Here is a 22,524-nt window from a genome sequence, read left to right on the forward strand (position 1 = left end):
GGATGAGTATGTAAAACTTTGTCATGTACCTCCATAATGTTTAGGCATGAGATCCAAAATGGTAACTTTGTAACTAGATAAGTTTTAAAGTAATGAATAAACATTAAGTGGCAGAAATTATTAACATAACATCCATAGTGGAAGTGAATACACTCAAATAATAAAGCACAGCATTCTTTTAAGCACATGACAAGAAACTTGAAGAAGTAAATCTTTAGTTAAATCAAGCAAGCTGAAATTGAGGAAAGTCTTCCTTAAAGGAACATTCATTTCCCCCCAAATAAAACCTGGCTTACCAACTGAATGAAGAAGTTAATTATCTATGTTGTGAATTATCTGTAGCAACATTTAAAATACAAAACTGGATTTTCTTTACTGACTAGAATACTTCTGTCCAACCTCTCTTGACCTTTGTTGTCATGTACAAAGGACATAAACCTAATTTCAATTATGATTTAACCCCATCAGAAATTGTAGTAGTACCTTCAGTTCTTTGTCCTCCAGTCTCCACATGAGGACTTAGACTCTCTCTACCTTCCTCATGAGAGGAGAGGAGATGTACCTGATGGGTGAATTTGAGAGAAGTAAGAAAGAATAATTGCCTGGTACTAAACCTCTTCTTGGAAAAGATGTGTCTTCCCACAGTTACATGAATTCCTGGGCTTCTCAGCAGGGACAGGTGTAAAGCATTTGTTTTCTCTGATTACAACTGTGGGAAGAAGTGATAAGTGTTTGAAGGACTAATGTGGCCACATATGTGAACCGTATCCTCCAGTTTGTTATGATGTGTTAGTAACCAAGCTTATAAGTTCATCTCCATCTGCCTGACTCCTATGTTCTGATATAAGAACGGAATGAGGGCTGTCATTTGTCACCTACCCCACCACAGCTCCAAGAAGATGATTATACAACATGTATGGTCATGTTTTCTTCTTCCTTGAATTTATACACAATGTACATTGACCAAATCAAGTCCCACTCTATCAGCAGAAAAGTTACATTTTATTTGTTTTTTTTTAGTTTGTTTATTTCATGACCAACCAAAGTTATTTATTTAAGCTATCTCCTGCCATAGCAAAGAGATGGAAGACCAGTATAGTATATAGTCATTTTACACTAGGAAAGAAGTCAGCTTAAGGTTCCATACACTTTTCTGGTCTGTGTGCAGAGTGTGGTCCAAACCAGTGCTGTGGTCCCCACTGGGTAGTGGTCCAGGTTCTCTTTATTCATCTTCATAGCCAGTTGGCAGTGGATTCAGATGAGGATTATGGAATAGAGTATGGTACCATCTCCCCAGGGAAAGGGCTCGGTCCTGATGTGGAGATGGAGGTAGGCGATGAACTCAGGTCTAAAGTGCTCTGCTTGGTGTGACTTCAGATAGGTGTGAGCAGAGCCCTCCTTGCCGTGGGCATCACTTGACATAGGTCATGCCAGCTGTGGCGTCAACAGACCCATAAGTCCAAAAACCGGGGACTCAGCTGTAGTCACCACTTTGACCAAGGGAAAAGTTACATTTTAGAAAAAATTATACTGAAGCTAGCCAGCACCGGTTTGGCTCAGTGGATAGAGCGTCGGCCTTCAGACTGAAGGGTCCTGGGTTCGATTCTGGTCAAGGGCATGTACCTTGGTTGTGGGCACATCCCCAGTGGGGGGTGTGCAGGAGGCAGCTGATCAATGTTTCTCTCTCATTGATGTTTCTAACTCTCTATTCTTCTCCCTTCCTCTCTGTAAAAAAAAAAAAATCAATAAAATATATTTTAAAAATAAAGAATGATACTGAAGCTAATACCATCAAAAGCAAAACAAATACAAGTAGATGTTCATTCATTCAACACTAACTTATTGAAAGGCTACCATTAAATTATATCTGAAATTACAGGTTGGAAAATAATGTTGCATTCCCTTTTTGAGACCAATTTGATAAACACACATACGAAACACATGCATGTATACATTTTCAAATCCTATATAATAAAGCAGTAGTATGCAAATTGACCTTCACTCTGTCACACTATCACAATATGGCTGCACCCCACAGTAGAGATGTGATTCCTGTAATGAGCCGTAACAATTGATCAGCAGGGACCTGAGACTGCATGGTCCTGGGCTGGGGTGGGGGACTTGAGGCTGCACCCCCAGCCTAATGGGGCTTAACAGGGGGCCTAAGGCCACACACCCTGACTGATGGTGCTTGATGGGGGACCTCAGGCCATGCCCCCCACCAAGTGGGGCTTGACAGGGGACATTAGGCTGTGCCCCCAGCCTGGTGGGGCTTGATGTGGGTGAGATTGGCTGGGTCTGGATCTCACCCAATGTGGGTGAGGCCAGCCAAGTCTGGGTCTCGCATGATTTTGAGGCATGCCTGGGTGGGCAGGGACTTGACTCTGGGTCCCACAGTGTGCCCCAGACTCTGACCAGAGGAAGATTTTCATATACATTTTACTAATTTCTTTTCATCTCTGACACTTCTATTACAGAGAAAGGGCAAATAGCAATATTAAAATATTTCCTCTAATTCCCTTTTAATGTGCACGAATTTCGTGCCCTGGGCCACTAGTCTACACTAATAAAAGAGAAACATGGTAATTAGCGTACGACCGCTACCCTTCCCATTGGCTAATCAGCATATCCTTATGCGAATTAACTGTCAGCCAAGATGGCGGCCAGCAGCTATGCACTGAAGCAAACAGGGAGGCTTACTTGCTCCAGTGACAGCAGACTCCAACGTTCCCCACACTTGCCGGATTCTCAGCTGCAACTCTAAGCAACTATGTTGCAAATATAGAAGCTAAAGAAAACCCCAGAAACTGGCTTTCAGTCAGCCGGGCTTCAGCCAGCCGGACCACAACATTGTATCAAATACAGAAGGTAAAGGCCAGAAACCTGCTTTCAGCCACGAGGCCTCAGAGCTAAAGCTGGCCCAGAATAGAAAAAAAGAAAAAAGAAAAAAGGAGCAGTTGGGAGCTTCAGTCACCTGGGAGCCAGACAATGGCCCTCAGCCCCTCAGCCCCTCAGCCAGACTGGCCAGGCACCGCAGTGGGGACCCCCACCCTGATCCAGGACACCCTTCAGGGCAAACAAGCCAGCCCCCACACGTGCACCAGGCCTCTATTCTATATAGTAAAAGGGTAATATGCTCCTGGCACCAGGATACACGGAGCTGCGAGGCCTCCCAAGACCGGGATCAGCATGACAGGGGGCAGCGCCCAAACCCCCTGATTGCCCTGCGGCTCTGTGTGTGACAGGGGGGAGCTCCCCAAACCCATGATGGCCCTGAGGCTCTGTTCGTGACAGGGGAAGGTGCCCCAACCACCTGATCACCCCTGCTCTGTGCCTGATAGGGGGGAGCTCCCCAATCCCCTGATTGCCCTGCGGCTCTGTGTGTGACAGAGTGCGGCGCCCCAAGCCCCTGATCGGCCCTGCTCTGTGGGTGATAGAGGGTGGCACACCAACCCCCCTCCACGGTCCTTGCTCTGTGTGGGATGCTGTAGAGCCATAACCTCCCCATTGGCCCTGCCCTGAGTGTGACAGGGTACAGCGCCCCAACCCCCTGATCCGCCCTGCTCTGTGTGTGACAGGGGGCTGTGCCCCAACTCCCCTATTGGCCCTACTCTGTGAGTGACAGGGGGGAGCTCCTCAACCCTCTGATTGGCCCTGCTCTGTGCATGACAGGGGGTTGCTCCTCAACCCCCTGATGGGTCCTGCTCTGTGCATGACAGGGCAGAGCTCCCCAACCCCCTGATCTACCCTGCTCTGTGTGTGACAGGGGGCAGCACCCCAACCCCCTGATCCGGCCTGCTCTGTGCATGACAGGGGGCGTCGCACCAACTCCCCAACTGGTCCTGCTCTGAGCCTGACCAGGGGCTGCACTTAGGGATTGGGCATCCCTTCTGCCACCTGGGAGCAGGCCTAAGCCAGCAGGTCGTTATCTCCCAAGGGGTCCCAGACAGCGAGAGGGCACAGGCCGGGCTGGGGGACCGCCCCCTGCCCCCCGCGAGTGCACAAATTTTGTTCACCGGGCCTATTCTATATTATAAAAAGGCTCCCATTAAATTATATCTGAGATTATGGGTTAAAAAATAATGTTGCATTTTCTCTCTGAAACCAATTTGATAAACATATACAAACCACATACATGTACACATTTTTAAATTTAATATATTTTCAGTAACTGTTGATATTTTTAAGCTAAATTTCGATAGATAGCATTCTTATTTTAAATCTTTTAGAAGTAAACATAATATCAAATGAAATAAAATCAAGTACATTTGCCATTAAAAGGATTGCAATTCATTATCTAATTGTGAATATGTTAATGTGTGAAAAATACACTGGGAAATTTGTAAATATTAAAAACATGTATTTTGCTGCAAAAAAATGAGGACAGATTTGTTCACCATGGAACTAAAAAGTTAAGCACAGAGAAAATGAATGAAAAAAAGGAATAGGAAGAAGTTGAGCAATTATCTGTATCCTTCAAAAGACAAAATTACTAAGGACAATTGTGTAAGTGACCAAAGTGCAGTGCAGACCTGAGCAATTAAATAGAGTAACTTAAATAAACAAGTTTATTAAACTCACCTCTGCCTTATGCAAAATTAGGGGAACCACTGTGATAGTTTGAATAGAGTTAAAATTCACAGTAGAAAGGCACTGCCTTGGTGGTGTAAAGATGATGCCTATATTTAGTCAGAAAGATATCTGACTCAACAATGTGTTGAGACACAATGTTCTGTGTGCCATGTACAAAGTTAAAGTCTTAGGAATATTAACTCTTTTAGCCTTCATGTATTTGTATACATAGTAGCTAAACTATTGAATACACATTTGAGAAGTGGAAAACAATTACCTAAATGAATCATTAAAATATTTTCTGAAAGTGTCAAACATGGATCAAAGTCTAAAAACAATCAATGTAAAAGGAACTCTTCCTATTTAACACAGATTTAAAGAACAGTGATTGAGGAACGATTATGCCAGGAATTGTGTTGGAAACATAACTAATGAAAAACACTTTAACATAAAATATTTTGAACCCAGAGAAATTTCATCTGGTGTAAAACTGCCTAGAATAAATTTTCAAATTTTCAGTTGTTAGTAAAAGCTTCCATGTACAAGAAAATCTCAGTGGTCCCTGGCCCGGTGGCTCAGTTGGTTAGAGCATCATCCCATACCCCAAAAGGCTGCAGCACCTGTGATTCCCAGCAGGTACATGCCTAGGTTGTAAAGTCGATCAACTGTCTGGAAGCAACCAATCCATGTCTCTCTCTCACATCCATGTTTCTCTCTCTCTCTCTCTCTCTCTCTCTCTCTCTCTCTCTCTCTTTCTCTCCTCTATCTCCCTTCCTCTCTCACTAAAAAGCAATTAAAGGAACATATCTTCCTGTGAGGATGAGAAAAACAGAAAATTAAAGAAAACCTAACTAGTGATATATGTGTTCAAGCTAATCTTAACTTTTGTATTTTATAATATCATTAAATAACACAATTGAATAAACTGAAATTGCTTCTGATGCATACAATAAACATCCAAAATTAAATTAGAATGTGAACACTAAAGATAAAAATTATCAAAACAGATACACAGTCATCTATATCACTAAATGGAATCAAGTGGGCAAGGCTAACCTTATGTAATGGTGAGAAAAGAACACATATAAATATTCTGAAAATGGAGAAGCTGAAAGCATGGATAAATGATACTTTATTATAATTATTGTCCTTAAAGTTGGGAAAACAAGGTAGGAATAGTCCAAAATGTTAAAACTTTACAAATACAGGAGATTAAAAAACAAATTCAATGTTAAGGTGTTTTTAACATTTGACTCTCCAGAATCATACCTTAAAAACCTTTAGAAGTCTGCTCTATTGTAATGCCCCATCCCAAAAATCACCCCATTCTTTCATTTTAGACAGCATCTTACCACCTCTCTTAGTATTGTTTTCCCAGTAGCAATAATGAAATTCCCAGCAACTCTACAAGACACCTTCTTTCCCTAAATCTAAGAATTCTGGAAATAACAACTGTATAAATTTTTCAAGGAATTCTATTGGGATCTTGTGACTTATCTCTATATCTTGTTAGAGTGGTGCTTTTTTAAAAAATATTTTATTGATTTTTTACAGAGAGGAAGAGAGAGGGATAGAGAGGTAGAAACATCAATGAGAGAGAAACATCAATCAGCTGCCTCCTGCACGCCTCCTGCTGGGGATGTGCTCGCAACCCAGGTACATGCCCTTGACCGGAATCAAACCCAGGACTCTTCAGTCCACAGGCCGACGCTCTATCCGCTGAGCCAAACCAGTCAGGACAGAGTGGTGCTTTTTTTACTCTGTCTTATTAAGTCTAGCATAATTTGGTCAACCAATGTCTTATGAGGAAACTATGCATACCTTGGAAGCAACATTGAGTTTAAAATAAAATATTTTTTAAAATTTATATAAGAATACAAAAAAGGAGACAAACAAAAACAACACAAAACAAAAAAACCTGCACCATATTCTTCCCAAAATATTAAAAGAAAAGCTTCCCCAAAAAATCTTCTCTTATTCTTGCAATGCTTTTGCATTTACATACTCTTTCATCTTCATCTTCTGAAATGAGACATTATCTGACTTTCCCAGTGAGAACTAACACGAACATGTTAGGTTTGCATCAGGCTTACCAATTTACAGAAGTATTTGACATTCTTTTATTTTTCTTTCTTTAATATCCATTGTCCAATTTCACAACTTTGAAGCATTTAAACCTTATTTGGCCAAAGGGCGTTCTAAAAATCCTTAGCTTTGCTCCTCTGTGATGTGTTCCGATAAAGCCAAATGGGAAAACAAGGTTGAAGCCTCATTTGGCACAGGCCTGTGCTATTTTTCTCTGCATTAAGACCATGAAAGCACCATCAAAACCATAAGCCGACGTACACTGATTGAAATTGGAATTTTACTGAGTGACAGAATCATGGCCAAGTGAGACACCCCTTTGTATCTCCCCTGAAATCTACAACTAGTTTCACATCCAGAACCCAACAAAGTTTCCTCTGGCCCACACACTAAAAGTTCCACAGGCCAGTACTTTCAAAGGTAGGCTTTTAAAATGTGTAGGAGAGGCAGGATGAGGGTAGAGGGCGCGGGAGGGAGAACAGGGATAAACACATCACTGCAGCAAGGCTGAGCTGACAGGCCTCACAAACACAGTAATGATGGAGGAGTTGGGGGGTGCAGCCCTCACACCAGGAACAGCAGAGGGCAACATCTCAGCAGCATCCCTCCCCCACCAAATCAAGATCCCTCCCCAGTTGCAGAGGTGCTCACACTATCCCAGACCAGCAGCAGCAGCAGCAAAGCCAAGTCTCCAGCCTCCAGGCCACAGTACCTTGCTGCCAGTGGCCATAGGGAATGAGGTAGCAGCTCAGTGGGCTCACAAGCTGGCCCCCCTCAACTGACCACATCCCTGTCAGGAGGGTAGTGCCCTGAGACCTAGGCAACCTGGATTCTGCACCAACACCCACTACCCTGGTCACCCCACAACCACTTCCACCTGCAAGGTTAAGCTTTCCACACCTTGAGTCACAAACATCCCCTCCCCAAGCTTAAGTAGTACAGCATGCTGCATTCATGGAGAATGTGCTTAAGAATCCTCTATGACAGAAAACATTTCATTCTTTAAAAAGAAATGTCTCAATACATCCAGGAGAACCAAGATGGCAGCATAGGTTAATGCTGGAGTTTGCTGCCTCGAACAACCACTTCAAAAATACAACTAAAAGACGGAATGGACATCATCCAGAACCACAGGAACGCTGGCTGAATGGAAGTTGTACAACTAGGAGGAACCGAGAATCAGAGGAGGCACAGTGCTGAAGTAAAATACTAAGGTGCGGAGTGCGCGCAGTAGGGCTGGTGGCTGAGGGCGTGGTTGTCTGTTTCAATCCGGAGGGAGCCTCAGACTCTGAGCTCCAGATCCGGGCGAGTCTCTAGGGACCCAGACTCAAACGGGAGAAGCAGGGCTGTGTGGCTACGGTCCCTCCGAGGTTTGCAGCTGTTGCTGGGCTGGAGAGGCAGAGCCCCTGGGGACGGACTGAGAGCAGCCATAACTGCTCCCTCCTCTGCCCTGTTGATCCCGTGGGACCCACCCCGCCCAAGCCCTGCACAGAGGCATTTGCCGGATAGCCTCAGGCAAAGGCTAGATTAGCACCTCCCTAGAGGACACAAGTTCTTCCACTGCAGACACAGCTGATTATCACAGCCAGTCGGCCTGGAGGTCAAATCCCTCTAGTATTAACTACAACAATCAAGGCTTAACTACAACAAGACTGCACACAAAGACCACTAGGGGGTGTACCAAGAAAGCATAAAAAATGCGGAGACAAAGAAACAGGACAAAACTATCAAGGGAGGATATTGAGTTCAGAACCACACTTTTGAGGTCTCTCAAGAGGCTTCTAGAGTCTGTCGATAAACTTGATGAGATGTACAGGAAATCTAATGAGACCCTCGATGGTGTGATAAAGGACCATCTAGGAAGTAAGCATACACTGACTGAAATAAAGAATATTATACAGACTCCCAACAGCTGACCAGAGGAGCGCAAGAATCAAGTCAAAGATTTGAAATGCGAAGAAGCAAGAAACACCCAACCAGAAAAGCAAAATGAAAAAAGAACCCAAAAATACGAAGATAGTGTAAGGAGCCTCTGGGACAGCTTCAAACGTACCAACATCAGAATTATAGGGGTACCAGAAGATGAGAGAGAGCAAGATATTGAAAACATATTTGAAGAAATAATGACAGAAAACTTCCCCCACCTGGTGAAAGAAATAGACTTACAGGTCCAGGAAGCACAGAGAACCCCAAACAAAAGGAATCCAAAGAGGACCACACCAAGACACATCATAATTAAAATGCCAAGAGCAAAAGACAAAGAGAGAATCTTAAAAGCAGCAAGAGAAAGAAACTCAGTTACCTACAAGGGAATACCCATACGACTGTCAGCTGATTTCTCAACAGAAACTTTGCAGGCCAGAAGGGAGTGGCAAGAAATATTCAAAGTGATGAATTGCAAGAACCTACAACCAAGATTATCCAGCAAAGCTATCATTCAGAATTGAAGGTCAGATAAAGAGCTTCACAGATAAGGAAAAGCTAAAGGAGTTCATCACCACCAAACCAGTATTATATGAAATGCTGAAAGGTATCCTTTAAGAAGAGGAAGAAGAAGAAAAAGGTAAAGATACAAACTATGAACAACAAATATGCATCTATCAACAAATGAATCTAAGAATCAAGTGAATAAATAACCTGATGTACAGAATGAACTGGTGATTATAATAGAATCAGGGACATAGAAAGGGAATGGACTGACTATTCTTGGGGGAAAAACAGGTGTGGGAGATGCGGGAAGAGACTGGACAAAAATCGTGCACCTATGGATGAACATACTGGGTGGGGAGTGAGGGCAGAGGGAGGGCTGGGAGCTGGAAGGAGGGGAGTTATGGGGGGAAAAAAGAGGAACAAATGTAATAATCTGAACAATAAAGATTTAATTAAAAAAAAAAGAGAGAGAGATATGGGGTGGTAGCATCACAATATTTCTTGACCTGCACCTAGTTATACCATGCTTGCTTTAGAAATATTTATTACATCTTATATATATATTTTATACACTTTTCTGATGCATGCTACATTTTACAATGAAGCATTTCTTTGTTTAAAAAAAAAAAAGTAAATGTTTCTTCCTCCGCTTATTGGTAGTTCTGAATGTTAGGTTTTTGTGTCATTTTTATTTTCCCATGGGATCAAAAGGAACCTAATATATGATTGCAAGTTGAAAATAGGGGACAGAAATCAGGTATTGGCAGTTTTTCCATTTTCATTTGTGTGTGAATTTTTTAAATATAAATGTGGGGACATAAAGCATTTATGCAAGTCAAATGTTTTAGTAAACAAGTTTCAACAGTTCAACTTTATAACAATACTAGAGGCCTGATGAACAAAGATTTGTGCACGGGGGAGGGGTCGTGTCCATCAGCCAGGCCTGTGCCCTCTCACAGTCTGGGACCCCTTGGGGGATGACCACCTGCTGGTTTAGGACTGCTCCCCAGGGAATTGGGCCTAAGCTGTCAATGAGACATCCCTCTGGCAGCCCGGGAAACCTCGGGGGATGTCCATTTGCCAGTGGAGAGCAGGCCTAAGCTGCAGTCTGACATCCTTAGTGCTGCTGAGGAGGCAGGAGAGGCTCCCACCACCACCACTGTAATGGCAGCCATCAGCTTGGCTTGTGGCTGAGCAGAGCTCCCCCTGTGGGAGTGCATTGACCACCAGGGGGCAGATCCTGCTTTAAGCATCTGCCCCCTGGTGGTCAGTGTGTGTCATAGTGACCAGTCATTCCCAGTCATTCTGCTGTTAGGGTCAGTTTGCATATTGCCCTTTTATTATATAGGATAGAGGCCTGGTGTATGTGTAGGGGCTGGCTGGTTTGCCCTTCAGGGTGGGGGTCCCCACTGGAGTGCCACTGGGGTGCCTGGCCAGCCTGGGTGAGGGGCTGATGGATGTTTGCAGGCTGGCCACACCACCTTTAGGGTGGGGGGTCCCCACTGGGTTGCCTGGCCAGCCTAGGTGAAGGGCTGAGGGCTGTTTTCAGGCTGGCCAAGCCTCCCAAGCAACAGAAGCTCCCAGCCTCTCCTTTTTTTCTTTTCTTTTTTTCTGGGATTTATTTACCTTCTATAATTGAAACTTTTTAGCCTGGAGTGGAGCTCAGAGCCAGCCGGGGCTTGGCTTCCTCCATTGCCAGGGGCAACCCAAGGCTCCAGCTCAGTGGCCACAGCTGGCTGAAAGCAGGTATCTGGGGTTTATTTACCTTCTATAATTGAAACTTTGTTGCTTTGAGTGTAACTTAGAGCCGGCTGCGACAGGCTGGGAATCTTGGCTTCTTCCATCACTGGAGCAAGCAAGCCTCCTGCTCATTCCAGCTCCTTGGCTTCTGGCCGCCATCTTTGTTGGCAGTTAATTTGCATATCTCGCTAATCAGCTAATGGGAGGCTTAGCGAAGGTATGGTCAATTACCATGTTTGTCTATTATTAGGTAAAATAAATAAACCTGTTAAATTTTTCTGGACAATGCCAGAATTTTTTTTTTTTTTTAAAACAAGTGAATTTCTTATTGATGGCAACTAAATGGTGTTTGTAGCATTTTTATCATACAGTATATTACATACATTCACTATACTTTTCTAACTTAGTTGTCCTACTGTTATGGGTTGACTCAGCGAGATAGACCACCGACTCAGAATTTAAGTTTAGGTGCCTTTATTAAGCCGGCCAGCTGACCACAGTCCCAGCACCCCGCCAAAGCAAAAGGCTGAACTGTGGTGTAGACTGCAAAAGTTACAGCATATTTATTTGCAAAAACTACAAAGTTACAAAGCCTTGTTTACGCAATTTGTTCCCGATACAGTATAGCATTATCACCTTCCTATCTATGTTTTCCGGGAACAGAGAGCACAGTATATTGAGGAGGGACCATGAGAGGGACCATGAGGAGGGACCCGATATGCAGCCCAGTACATTCCCTACTGGTCTTATTCCCGAATCAAATCTTTGATTCAGCGCCCTCCTCTACGATATGAAATTGAGGAGGCATTTGGCAATGCAGGGGCCAAATATGAACCCTAGGAGGAGCAGAACGACTGGTCCTCCCAAGGAGGAGATCAGGGTAGTTAGCCAGGGGGACCAGGAAAATAAATTCTCATACCAATTGCCTTCAGCCCTTCTAGTCTCTTCTTGGTCAGCCAGCCGTTTTCGCAGCTGGCTAAGGCTCTCCCTGGTCACCCCCGAGTGGTTGGTGTAGAAACAGCAAGACTCCCCTAGGGCCAGACAGAGGCCTCCCTGCTTCAGGAAAAGCAGATTTAGGCCTCGTCTGTTTTGTAATACTGCCTCTGCGAGTGAACCAAGGGAGTCCTCCAGTTGGCTAACAGATTTTTCGAGAGAGCTTAAATCTTGATCTATCTGCCTACTTAACTCTTTATAATTCTGGTGGCCGGTTGCTAGGGTGGCTGTCCCGATGGCCGTGGACCCTGCTAGTCCTATTCCAATAAGGAGGGGGACTAGGATGGGGGCCCTTTTAACCCTTCTGGGCTCGAGGTTTAAATGTTCTCTGCCCCCTTCTCCCGAATAATAATATACCTGTGGGAGGATATGAGTTAGAATGCATAGTCCAGGGTCCATCGGATTCTGGAGGACTGGAGAGAAGATGCAAGGGGTTATACCAGTTGTACATGCCCACCAAGTCCCCTCTGGAGCTACTAAGTAGGTGGGGGTCTCTCCTGTATAATTCTTTGGAAGTATGATAGATGAATTACATAGATCTGTATAGGTGGAACTGCTAATGGGGTAGTTCATAAGGTACACACAAGTCCCGGGGTTTAAGATGTCCCCAAGAGTAAGTCCTTGGTGTTTGTGTCCCCACATACACAGTCCGTCTGGCAGACTTTCTGCCGAAAGGTTTCTGATGGCAGAAGCGTCCTTCCCGAGCTGGGCCCCTGCCCCTATCCCAACATAATAAGGGGGTTCAGGGTTGAGGCACAGCCAGCAATCCGCAGTCAGGTTTGGGGAGGTGCGATTTAGGAAAGAAAACATTAAGTCCAAGGTTCCCAGCAGCTTCCGGTTTGGTTTTCCTGCACCTGTATCCAAAAGCTGTTGTAGGTCCCCAAGGGCTGGCGAGGTCGTGGCTGCAGGTGGAGTAGGGCTGGGGCTCCCAGACCTTTGTGACCCAGGGGAACTAGGAGGTTTAGCTGGGGCTGGGTGCTGTGGCTGGCTCGGCCTCTCTGGCTTGTCTAGGGGATGCAAGGGACCAATCGGGTTGAACCACCAGGGAAGAGTCCGGCGTTGAGTGGTGAAGAGTTGGCCAGGGTCTCGGCCACTTACATAGAGTCTTAGTCCCCAGGTCTTTCCCCCTTCCCATTGGTCAGTCCACCAGGCGAGAGGCATGAGGAGGGCAGGGTTACAATTTCCGATCGTGCAGTTCTTCTTCCGGGCCCCAGGTCGAACCTCTCTTCAACGAGTCTCTGGTCTTCTGGACCCGCCATCCCTCGACGCTGTCGTTTGTTTTCTTAACCTGCATACACGATGGATCCAGTGCCTCTTTCCTGCGACTTTGATGGCGGTTGGAGTGCTCAGCACCACCTGGTAGGGTCCATCCCATCTAGGTTCCAGGCTGCCAGGGTCATGACACTTCACCCAAACGAGATCTCCCAGAGAGAAGGCAGGCTGTGTTGGACTGGATCTCAGCAAGTCCTCCTCCAGTATGGCTCTCGCCACCCGTCATGCTGACTTGGCGCTGCTCTGCAAAGCCTGTAAGGATTTAAGCAAATTTTAGGTAGAGAGATGGGCGACTTCCTCCTCCCTCAACCTGGGCATCAATGGCAGTGGTTGCCCAAACATTATCTCAAAAAGGAGTTAGCCCTTGGATGTATGGGGTGCACCTAGCTCTGAGGAGAGCAAAAGGAAGGAGACTTACCCAGTTTTCGCCAGTCTCTAATTTTAACTTAGTTAATGTTTCCTTTAAGATCCAATTTATCCTCTCTACCTGTCCAGAACTCTGTGGTCTATAAACACAATGCAATTTTCAAGTAACTCTTAGGGCCTTAACTATGGATTGTAACTTTGGCGATAAACGCCAGGCCATGGTCGGACCCCATGTATAGTGGCAGGCTAAACCGGGGGACGATTTCAGTGAGGAGTTTTCTAACTACTAACTGTGCTGTCTCTGCCTTGGTTGGGTATGCCTCAGGCCAGCCAGAGAAGGTATCAATGAAAACCAGCAAGAATTTATACCCTCCTTGTCCTCCTGGTATCTCGGTGAAGTCCACTTCCCAGTGTTCTCTGGGGTTCTGACCTCGGAATCGCTGTCCCGGTGTGGCCACAACAGGGGGCCCTTGATTCACCCGGGCACACACTTGGCACCTTCTAGCCAACTTTTGAGATATTTTCGGGAGCCCTGGGATGTAAAATTCTCTTCCCAGTAGTTCTGATAGCTTCATTCCCCCAGGTGGGTGCTCTGGTGGGTCTGGGAAGCGATGGTCCACCCCAGGGCTTCTGGCATTATAGGCCTCCTATCTGGCAGAATTAGCCATCCAGCCTCTCCTTTCCTGGCCCTTAGTTTCTCAACTAGCCTCTGTTCCTCTGGAAGATGAGTAGGCTTCTCTGGGAGCCTTCATGCTGGCAGGGCTACGAGAACTTCTAGGGGCCCTACTGGTCTTTTAGTCAATTCCTTGGCTCCTATATGGCTGCCAGGTGGTTAAGTATCTCAGGAGCTTTTTCCTTTCCTCCTGAGGTCAGGAGACTTCTTTAAGGTGGCTCCCGTGTCCTCCTGTAAGGGCAGTGTGAGGAGATATATCCCTGTAGTCCCTAGGTAGGTCTGGCAGGGCCAGTGTCAGGGCACTTACCAGGGCTTCTTAGATCTCCCCTGGCTCCTCATGTACCCCCCGCTACCAGGTACCTTCCTCTACGAAGCTGCTCCTGTCGTCCGTGTAGAGGGTCTCATCCGGATTCTGCAGGGCTGGTCCACAAGGTCCTCACGGAGGGAAGTAAGGGTAGTCAGTGTCTCCTCGCAGTCAGGCAAAGGGGCCTCTGCCTTCTCGTCAGGGAGGAGTGTGGCATGGTTCAAGGCAGCTGTTTTCAGGAAGCTGAAATGTTTACTCTTTTCCCCTTTCCCTACCAGAGGGCCTGAGTGAGTGCTATGAGTTCCACAAGGAAGTCCACCTTTTGACCCCCCACTGTCAGGGTTATTCTGGGCTCCTGGGAGCCAGCTGAGCCATGACAATCCCAATCCACCTCCTCCACCAGCATGGGAGGGAGTCGGTTCCCCCGCAGGTTCAGGGCACTCCCTTTTCCAATGTCCTTCCTTTCTGCAAAATGCACATTGATTTTTCCCAAGCCTGGGTTGAACTCCTTTTATTCCACGAGGCTTTTCTTTGCCCTTGTTGTCTCTCTGGCCCCTTGGGCCATTTTCCTCATTTAGGGCCAGGAGGACCTTGGCCATCCAGGTGTTTAAACCTGCCAGTGGGTCCTTCAGATTGTAAAAAACCTCCTGGGCCACCTCAACCAACTTAGAGATTGATTTCCCCTCAAAGCCTTCTAACTTCTGTCATTTTTTCCTAATATTTGGGGCCGACTTGGAAACAAATGCAACATTGACAGCCCTCCGACTTTCCAGGGCATCAGGGTTAGGCCCCTGGACTGTCTCTGTCACCTTAGAGAGGTTTGTGGGTCTCCAAGCAGCTGCTTGGATGTCCCCTAATAGAGTCTGGCGATACCGATCGAGAGCCTCCTTTCCCCTGTCACTATAGGGGCTCCAGTTGGGTTGCCTGGAGGAAAACACAGCCTTTAATCTGTCTTTTATTTGTTCTTTCAGAATGGACTAAAGTAGCTTTATTTCCCTACAGGGTCTTATCTGTCACAGGACCTTACAGGGTCTGTAATTCCTGTAACAGAAGGCTAGTATTCACCACTTTATTAACCCCCTCTGTTCTAGACAGGCCTTCCCCAGTTTCCTACAGTTGAGGTTTTGTGCCACCCCTGACATGGCCATGGTTACACAAGCCTATAAGACAGTATACAGGTTGCTAACTGTCAACTGTCTCTCAATAGAGACCAAAAAAATTTTTTTTTAATATACTTTATTGATTTTTCACAGAGAGGAAGGGAGAGAGATAGAGAGTTAGAAACATCGATGAGAGAGAAACATCGACCAGCTGCCTCCTGCACATCTCCTACTGGGGATGTGCCCGCAACCCAGGTACATGCCCTTGACCGGAATCGAACCTGGGACCTTTCAGTCCGAAGGCCGACGCTCTATCCACTGAGCCAAACCGGTTTCGGCAAGAGACCAAAATTTAATAGGTATTCTTCTTTGCCCACCTGGGAAACTGCCCTCTCGGCAGCTAGACACCCTTTACTTTTTGGGTTCATTCCACAGAGCCTTTTTCATGGACAGTTTACACATAGGCCAGTTCTTCTTTCTAGCCACAAATACAGTTTGTCCAATTTCCTTAAAATGTATTCTGGCACAGGAGAAAGTTGTTTTGCTGTACATAGGTAGCTTAATCCCTATACAACTGGGCTTGGACCTCTGCCTAGCAAATTGCAGTCTATAAGTTCAATATGCAGACTCCGGTCCTCCTAACTCAACGAGGTTTCAGCTAGTCTCTGAGTCAGACTTCTCCACTCTTGGAGAATTTCAAAGTCCTGATGGCTCCCAGGTCCAGGGAGAGTGCCCTTTTCTTAACTCTGTTTATAGTTACAGGGCCCTGCTTTCCTTGTCTTCCCACCAGTCCCCTTTATGGCAGAACAGTGACCAGGCCTCTTTGAAGGGAGTGTACTGAAAGGGGATATCAGCCCCTCCTCTTCCAGCAGGAACAGGTACTAAACCCTTTCAGTACATTTGCAAGCAGGGAGCTTTTACTAACTCTATCTGCAGCTTTTATAGATCTCAGCCTTATGGCTTAACTGCTGTAGCCTGCAAGCTAATGTCAGGTCTATTTTCTTGCTGCTGCTTCTTTTTTAGGGTCACTGCAGGCAGCTCAGGCATCCAGCCCCCCTTCTTTGATCATTCACTCCCTAATCTGGTCTGGAGCTGGGAATAGATCCTCGGTCTGCCTTGCTTCCCCAGAGGGCTGCCTGTCTAGCCCAGATCTAGAGGGCCGGCCTGCAGTAGTGGCAACATAGGAACTGCAGGACTGGCGGATGTCATAAGGTCCTGCAGGTTCTCCCCCCCCCCCCCCCATACGCTGTCCCTGTCTAGTATGGGACGGACTGAAGGGGTTGAAGGACGACAAAGCCCCTCCTGTCGGTGGGTGCAGAGGGAAGACAATTGGCATCAGGGGAGGCAGGGGCTCTGGGTCAAGCTGGTGGCTTGGCCTGGGCCTGAGGCCCGGGCTCACCTGAATCCGGCGCCAGGGGACCATAGGGGGGGGGGGCGGCTAATGGGTTCTTCCTGCTCTCCCTGAAGGACCGGGGGAGCCTTTCCCTTCTGGGGCCAGGCCAAAAGAATTGTCTGTCTCTGTCCCAATTTTCCCTCGGGAGGCAAGCCCTCATTTACCAGGGCTTCTTGGACAATATGTCAACCTAAACTTGAATATAAGGAATTTGATTTGGATGCCCTGGGTGGCCGTGTATGACGTAATGGACCCAGTAGGCAGTGGTCAAAAGACCCTGCATCCGGCCACCTCTCCTGGAAAGTGGGCCACTCATTCACAGAATCACTGTAAATCAAAAGAATTAACATTATAAACTTTAAATCTACCCTAGAATTTCAGTTTAATACAGTAAATTACAACCTAGGGAAGAGCAGCTGATAGACAGAAATCTTTATTAACTAAGTGGGCTGATTCTCCTTAACAGTGAGCAAAAGACTCTGAGAAAAATAATTCTTGCAGTTGCCGAGAGACTATTTGCAGACTGCTAAGGGACCAGCCCAAACGTTCAGCCAAGTATATCAACAGAAAGCAGAATAAATCAAAGTAGCTCTTACTTCACACAGACCAGTAATGATTTACACTTTTTTCCTCCTTCTCTGTAGTAAATTGGCTAGTCCCACACAAACAAACTTTGTCCCAACCCCATGATGATCGGTGATGAGAGACAGACAAGCGAGGGGATGACCTGTTTCCACAGATCCTCATGCAGATGCCCGCCTGGCCGCATCCCTTGGGAGCTTAGATTCGTTGTAGCTAAAGTGCACCCATATAAACCCCGGGCCTGGTCACCTCCACATGGGGGTGAGTCACCGTTATGCCATATGACGAATCATGGAACTGCAGGTTGGGGCCCACTCGGACTCCATAACCGTAGTTGTTGAGCCACATAAAGGAGAGGAGAGGGCAGGCCCCCTCCCTCCACACTCACACACTTTCACCAGACATTCACTCAGAGTTTAAACAATCCACACAATTCCTAACAATTTCCTAATTCCTGAGGGAGCTCTATAGCTTCCCGGGAGGTGATCAAGCTCCCCTTCCACTCACCCGGAGTGGGCCTGACTGATCGGGGGTCGACAAAGATAACTGACCCTATCGCATTTGACAAAGACAAAGACAACAAAGAACAAAGACAAAATAAATCAGCCAAATGCAACCTAAGGTTGCCTGGAACCTGCAGCTTGCTCCTTGAAGTCCTGAAATTTTTCAAAAAACATTGCAGCAGGGTGTACACAGAAGCAGACAACTTTTTAACAATAAACAGCAAGACAAACATATACCAGACAGACAAACCCAGTGCAGCCTACAGCCGCACAAACCAGGGACCCCGGCCACTGTCGTGGCCCCGGGTCAGGACCAGGAGTACCGCTGTGTCCAGCCCTCCATATAGGTCCTTCCGTGGGACGTCCCAATTCCTGTTTAACAACAGGTCCTTACCTCTCTTGAGAGTCCAGGTGGCTCGGTTTCCGAATTGAAAGTTTTGGGTGGACTGGAGGCCTCCTTGGTAGTCATTCTCCACAGGTGTGGGGTATCTCGCTGAGTGCCTGGCGACAAGTGGGGGAGAGCCTCCTGCCTTGAATAGGGGGTCCCTCTGCTCCCTGCTGTGGGAGAGCCTCCTGTCCTAAACAAGGGGTCCCTCTCCTCCCTGCCGGGAATCTCGCTGCAGGCCTCCAAATGTTATGGGTTGACTCAGCGAGATAGACCACCAACTCAGAATTTAAATTTAGGTGCCTTTATTAAGCCAGCCGGCTGACCACAGTCCCAGCACCCCGCCAAAGCAAAAGGCTGAACTGTGGTGTAGACTGCAAAAGTTACAGCATATTTATTTGCAAAAACTACAAAGTTACAAAGCCTTGTTTACGCAATTTGTTCCCGATACAGTATAGCATTATCACCTTCCTATCTATGTTTTCCGGGAACAGAGAGCACAGTATATTGAGGAGGGACCATGAGACCATATCTCAAGGCCTGACCTGATGTCAGTACCTTCCTATCTGTCTGTTCCAGGAACAGACAGCACAGCAGCCCAGTACACCTAACAGCAGAAAGACTGGAAATGACTGATCACTGTGACACACACTGACCACGAGGGGGAAGACGCTCAACACAGGAGCTGCCCTCTGGTGGTCAGTACACTCCCACATGGGGGAGCTCTGCTCAGCCACAAGCCAGGCTGATGGCTGCCAGTACAGCGGTGGTGGTGGGAGCCTCTCCTGCCTCCTAAGCAGCGCTAAGGATGTCCGACTACAGCTTAGGTCTGCTCCCCGCTGGCCACTGGACATCCCCTGAGGGCTGCCAGGCTGCCAGAGGGATGTCTGATTGCCAGCTTAGGCCCAATCCCCTGGGGAGCAGGCCTAAGCCATCAGGTGGTCATCCCCCGAAGGGTCCCAGACTGCGAGAAGGCATAGACCGGGCTGAGGACCCCCCACCCCCGAGTGCACAAATTTTTGTGCACCGGGCCTCTAGTATGTATATATTGTGAAATGATTTATACAACAGCTAAGTTAACATTTATCATCTCACGTAGTTACAATTTTAATTCTTGTCATGAAAACTCTCAAGTAACATCAATTTTTAACAGATTTTGCTGAGACTAAGGATTTTAAAAGATATCCATGAACACAATGAAATAACTAAGGTCCCTAAGCTACTATATCTGAGTTATTTCACAGGATTATGTTAGGGATCCAATGAGAAAAGTGATTTAGAAATTGCTTGTAAACAGAAAAGCACTACATAAGAGGTGTTTGTTATTACTGTGAGTTAATGCAACTGATGTTTGAGGGAACACAGCTCAGTTTATACTTTCGAATTAATCGTGTCATTTTATAAGTAAAGATCTTGGTTTGCAATTAACTTATTCCAATAAAGGTGTTATTACTTAAAATATTTGGGGGAATTTTTTGGAGGGGAATTTATTTCAACCTGGTTTTGAATATTGTTAGGGTTGAGATCTATTTGTCTTTTAGGCATAGATTTGGTTTTGGAGGCAGCCAAACATTATTCTGATACCAATTTGTTGAATAAATGGATGTTCAAATTAAGTAATACTGGGCTTTTTTCAAGAAAGGAAGTGCATGTGTTTGTGTTTATGTGTGTGTTATGTACATCGGAGGATGTGTAGTATAATAGGAAAAAGGGGAAGGGGTTTGAAAATTGCCTGTCAAGGCAAATTTAAAAATAATTTTACAAATTGTATTGAGGAATGACAGCATCACCAAAATAAATATATTGCCTCCCAAAGTAAATATGTTGAAAAAGTAACACATTTGATCTAGAAATTATGTTCATTGAAAAATCAGACTCACTTCTTTGTAGTTGCATTTCATTTGGGAACTCTTAACATTTTTACCATTCTCAACTGGGGCACTGGATGCCAAGTATAATACATTACATATACTTTAGGGTCTTGATATGTTTTCAATGAAATTAGGTATGTTTCTAAACTACCATGAGAAAAAGAAACCTCAAACTTCACTTAAAACACATAGCGAAAATTATGTTCCAAAATATAGCCATATAGTCAATATGGCTACAGATAATTTAATACCTTTAATATCCTTTGTAATATTTTTTTAAACTTGCACCATTTAAGTTATGGCACATTTCCTGTTAAAACATTTCCAGTAAAACAGATAAAGATGGGGTATAAGTTAATGCTGTGATTTTTGAGACTAATTTTTAAAAAATTCTATAGTCATTGTCCATAAAAGTACCAGAGAAATGTGACTCAGTATATACATACTTTTTCACTTGTTTTCCTGTACTTCTATTTCTAAGGCTTACAAGACTGCATTTTTCCTATACTACTTCCTGTGCCCATTCAGAATAAATAAGTATTCTTCTTAAGAAGTAAATGTTGCATGTGAATATGCAAATTACCAACATCATAAATGAAAAGTAAATTATTAACTGAATTAAATGTGATTTATGGAAATCTTATAAATGTACATTTGCTATGTATTTTGAATATGGGGAATATGGGGAAGAAAAAGAAAATTCGAGGTTTAAAAAAGTTGTCTTAATGTAGAAAAAATTTTTAAATTGACACAGTGTTTATTTCCATCCTATCTAATAAAAGACAAAAATGGTAATTGACCGTACCTTCGCTACGCTTCCCATAGGCTAATCAGGGCGATACGCAAATTAACTGACAAGAAAGATGGCGGTTAATTTGCATACATAGGCGCCAAGCGACGGAGGGAAGCTGGCTGGCCCCAGGCAGGAGCAGCAAGCGAAGGCCGGTGTGGCAAACGAAGAGCAAAGAGGGAAGCCCGCCACGCCGGCCTTGGCCACGCCCCCGGGGCCCGGGGCTCCTCCCAGCAAAGAGCGAATGCCTGGGTTCCGGGCCCTGGAGGAAAACTGGTCCCAGCAGCCAGGGGAAGGGGCCCCTGAGGGGCCACAGACTGCGAGAGGGCACAAGCCGGGCTGAGGGACCCATTCGAGTGCACAAATTTTTGTGCACTGGGCCTCTAGTCAATATATAATTTATATTATCAAAGTATGTTTATTGCCCAAGTATATTGCCAATATACAGTATACTTATTAACACAGTAATTATTTGTTCTCATCAATAAGTGGATAACCAGATCTCATTATCCTAATAGTAGACAAAATGCAAATTGACCATACCTTCATTATGCCCAACATTGGCTAATCAGAGCAATATGCAAATTAACCCGCCAACAAAGATGGCAGCTAATTTGCATACACTGGCTGGGAGTGAAGACTGAAGACATCGTAGAAGGAAGCCAAGCAACAGAGCCGAGGTAGCAGAGATGGGTGGGAGAGAAGCGGCAGAGAAGGGTGGGGTAGGAGTGGCAGAGAAGGGCAGGGTAGGAGTAGCAGAGACGGGTGGCGTAGGAACTGCAGAGACAGGAATGAAGCCCTATTCTTGCAGGAACCTTCCTGCAAACGGGACTCTAGTGAGATAATAAAGTTTATTAAAGTGGAAAACCCCTAATTCTACCTGGCTGAATTTAGTATAAAAGTGGGTTTATGCTGTGAGAAAGTAAAATTTAATAGCTGGCAATTCCTGCTCCTACACCTCTAATACTGCATAGAAATTTCAGCCCCTATAGCTGTTGGAAAATACCAAAGGCCCTTTATTTATTTAACTGTAATTGCATCATAAGCCTAGAAAATCTGGAACAATTCCATGAGGGTTAAAAAAAATGGAATGTTGTATTCGATCTCTAGCAATATGGTAGATAAGACTCAATGAAAAATTTTACTTTTACTAATGAAAACATCTGAAAAATATTTTAAGTTTTTTTTAATGTATATTTTATCTATCAAGGAAACAGGAAATCATCAGGACACCAATACAAAGTATAAGAGAGAGAAATAAGCCCTTAATCTAGCTTTCACCCTGAAGGCTTCCATAAAACACCAATGAACTTGAAATTTATTTTAAGAACTATGAGAGTATAGGAGACTACACTAGAGCCTAGCTTGGGAGACCTGTAATAGCAGAAATCATTCTCCCTTATCCATACAAAGCTGGAACCCAGTGTCATGGTGAATTTGAGGTAAACCTGCCCTAAAGATGGGG

The 22,524-nt window shown here is 45.3% G+C and overlaps 1 protein-coding gene across 1 annotated transcript in view; it reads right to left on the reverse strand.

Moving 5' to 3' along the window:
* Positions 1 to 11,284: 11,284 nt before the first annotated feature.
* LOC139021487 (ankyrin repeat domain-containing protein 26-like) overlaps positions 11,285 to 22,524 on the reverse strand; it is a 190,481-nt gene continuing 179,241 nt past the window's right edge. Inside the window, exon 19 of the mRNA XM_070431883.1 lies at positions 11,285 to 13,344. The gene's annotated coding sequence lies outside the window, so the exon portion shown is untranslated. The remainder of the gene's footprint in view (positions 13,345 to 22,524) is intronic.

The sequence above is a fragment of the Myotis yumanensis genome, unplaced genomic scaffold (genome assembly GCF_028538775.1).
Source record: "Myotis yumanensis isolate MYYU_CA2020_CCGP unplaced genomic scaffold, mMyoYum1.0.hap1 SCAF_1, whole genome shotgun sequence".
In the NCBI taxonomy this organism is placed as follows: domain Eukaryota; kingdom Metazoa; phylum Chordata; class Mammalia; order Chiroptera; family Vespertilionidae; genus Myotis; species Myotis yumanensis.